Source organism: Nematolebias whitei, chromosome 16 (genome assembly GCF_014905685.2).
Source record: "Nematolebias whitei isolate Nwh7 chromosome 16, NemWhi1, whole genome shotgun sequence".
In the NCBI taxonomy this organism is placed as follows: Eukaryota; Metazoa; Chordata; class Actinopteri; order Cyprinodontiformes; family Rivulidae; genus Nematolebias; species Nematolebias whitei.
In genome coordinates this window covers 23,576,823-23,580,454 of record NC_056513.1, presented here as the reverse complement: position 1 = coordinate 23,580,454, position 3,632 = coordinate 23,576,823, and positions in this window count along the sequence as shown.

Genomic DNA, 3,632 nt, shown 5'->3' with positions numbered 1-3,632 from the left:
CGTTAATTTTGCTGAGGAGGTGGGACCGTTTAAATGTTCTTGATTTTACATGTACAGCACTTTGTTGCAGCTGTAGTTGTTTTAAAATGCTTTTTATATAAAAGTAGTAGTAATAGTAGTATAACATTTTTAGCTCTGAATATAATTTCCATGATTTTTTTTATTTGTTCCTAAAAGTATAGTTTTGTGTAACGAAAGATAAAGGATAGACTTTTGTTTTATTCTGGTTTTAAAGTTTGAGTTCACAAAATAAGCCTTTAGTAAAGAGCAAAATGTTTTAAAACTGAAAATGAAATGTTTTATTCTACTTTACAAGTATATTTATTGACAAAAATAAATTATTGCATTATATACTGTATGTATTTATATTATATATCAGTTCTTTAAAATATGTTGGGCTTGTGCTCCATGCTGGCAAAATGAATCAGCAGCACGATGGATTAGTGGTTAGCGCTGTTGTCACACAGTGAGAAGGTCCTGCGTTCAGTACCCGGATTGGACCTGGGATCTTTCTGTGTGGAGTTTGCATGTCCTCCTCGAGTTTGCTTAGGTTTTCTCCAAAACGTGCATGTTAGGCTGCCTTGGAGGCCTCCCATGCAAAATATCTGCAATCTCAATGGGATTAGCCTGGTTAAATAAAGGTTAATGCAGTGCAAAAGAAGTAAAAATAGATTTTTGCCATAATTGAGTTTTGCGTAAAAATGAGTCCGTAAAGACATCATCTAGCACAAGTCACTAAAATAGCACAAAGTCTTCATAATGTACCTTTAAATCTAACCAGTATGTCTTCAGAAAAAAAATCCTTTAACTCTTATTTTCTTTGAAATTGACAATTTTTCTCTGCCAGCGTTTGTACTGCCAGCAGATCTTTTCGTATGTTTGTTGTCACTGTGAAGCTTAGGCATTCTCCTTTTTATTATAGGCCTGTCAAAAGACTGACGTATTATGATATAGTCTCCATACATAAACTTTCTCTTGTCCTGCCCATAACTTCTGATCTGCTCAAGATAATTCAACGACACTTGATATGCATTTGTGCCACCACCGCTAGACAGCGTGTTGCATTTTTTTTTTTATTACCCGAGCTTTAAGCTCAAGGTCACAAATTAAGGTCGAAGGATATAAAAGGCCTTTGCTTGTTCGGGCCATAACTTCTGATCTGCTGAAGATAATGTAATGAAACTTGTACCCTTCAGATTTATTTTACTGAACTTGATACAACTGAGTGCTATCCCTGAATTAAAATGTCATGAACAATATTTGTTGCTTTGTATTTTCCAGTTTTAATAATTCAATAGATTTGTGATCATTATGTGGCTTTGGCCATTCAAAAATTCAGAAGTGATCTCCAATGAATCTATGATTCATTGGAGAAGGATTTTTTTGTTGTTGTTGGTAATGTGATAAATGTTGCAGCTGCTGTGTGGCCACAAAACTCCCATTTGTTTCTAAACTACTGGAGAAAATAGTCGAGTCCCAGTTGAAGTGCTTCCTGGAGGATCACGCCATCTTAGAGCTTTTCCAATCTGGCTTTAAACCTGTCCACAGTCCTGAAATTGCCCTGCTAAAGGTCTTTAACGACATCTTCAGATCCACAGATACCGGTGATTCTGTGCTGCTTGTCCTGTTGGACCTCACAGCCGTCTTTGACACCATCGACCATGACATCCTCATTGCTAGGTTGGAGCAGTGGGTGGGCGTCACAGGATCAGCCCTCAATTGGTTCAGATCTTACCTCACTGACAGATCCTTTTGTGTCTCCATCAAGGATTTTAGTTCCGCAGAGGCAGAGCTTAAATGGGGGGTTCCGCAGGGGTCCGTACTGGGTCCCCTCCTATTCTCTTTATACCTGCTGCCGCTTGGTGCTATTTTCCGGAAACACAACATGCCCTTCCACTTCTATGCCGATGACTGTCAAATTTACTTCCCCCTAAGACACAATGGTACATGCTCTATTCAACCGCTGCTCAACTGCCTGGCTGACATCAGGGACTGGATGGCTTTAAATTCCTTAAGTTTCAATGAAAAGAAGTCTGAAGTCATGTTGTTCCCTCCCAACGACACGATCACAAACCACTGCATCGACCTTTCCACTCTAACCCTGTCAGAAAAACAAAGAGTCACTAATCTGGGAGTGATAATGGACCCTTCCCTGAAGCTTAACAATCATGTAAACATGATTGTTAAGTCATGCTTCTTCCAACTGAGGCGACTGTCTAAACTGAAGCCCATATTGTCCAAAAATAACCTGGAGACAGCAATACATGCATTCATTACATCTAGGCTTGATTACTGCAATTCACTCCTGTTTGGTATCAGTCAGACCTCCATTGCACGACTACAACTGGTCCAGAATGCAGCAGCCCGATTTTTAACCAGTACAGGCAAAAGAGAGCACATTACACCAGTTTTGGCCTCACTGCACTGGTTACCGGTTCACTTTCGAATCCAGTTCAAAATACTCATGTATGTCTACAAATCACTGAACAGTGTCAACCCCCCCCCCCCCCCCCCATCTCTCTGATTTGCTACAACCGTATGTCCCACCACGCTCCCCGAGGTCAGTGGACCAGTTGCTCCTCACAGTTCCAGGAACTCGTCTTAAGCGCAGAGGTGACAGGGCCTTCTCTGTAGCAGGACCAAGACTCTGGAACGAGTTACCTCTGCTTGTCAGACTGGCCCCCTCCCTCTCGGTTTTCAAGTCCTGTTTAAAAACTCACTACTATTCAATAGCTTTCAACACCAGATGATCTGTGTTTTTATCCTGTATGCTCCACACTGGTTTGTTGTCACTATCTGCATCGTTTTTTGTCAATATTCTGATTTACCTCATTTTGTATTTTGCTTTGTGTGTTGCCTGTTGTTTTGTCTGTACAGCACTTTGGTTGGCCTTGTTGCTGTTTTAAGTGCTTTATAAATAAAGTGGTATGGTATGGTATGTTAAAATAATCATTAAACACAAAAAGCAAAAGCTTGCTTTTTTTTCATTCCACTGTCACTATGACAAAAATGTTACCTAAAATTCATATTGATTGGCCATTGCTATAGATTGCTGTATAATAATTTGTCGATGGACATGTAATTTGCTGTATGTTGTACTCTTGTAATTTGAAAGTAATAACACAGTGTTGAAAAAATGTCAGGTCCGAGCTCAAATCGTGGCAGCGGCACTCATAGTGCCACTTCCAGTGTCAGGTGCCATGCTGCATCCGGCTTCACTGGCAGCTGCACTGGCAGCTGCCATGAATTTACTGGCATCTGCCAGGGATTTACTGGCAGCTGCCAGAGATTTAGTAACAGATGACATGGTTTCTATAGATTTTTTTAATATTTTTTTTTACCTGCCACAAATTTAAGTTTAATTTAAAAAAGCGACCTGTTCTGGCAAAATTAGTCAGAAAATTTTTGAGACAGCAGGCTAAAATCGTGGCAGCAGCACTCATAGTGGTACTTCCAGTGTCAGGTGACACGCTGCATCTGGCTTCACTGGCACCTGCCACAAATTTACTGGCACCTGCTGTGAATTTACTGGCAGCTGCCAGGGATTTACTGGCACCTGTAAAAAAAATTATTTATATATATAAAAAGAGAGATACAGAAACAATTTTAGCCTGCTGTCTCAAAAATTTTCT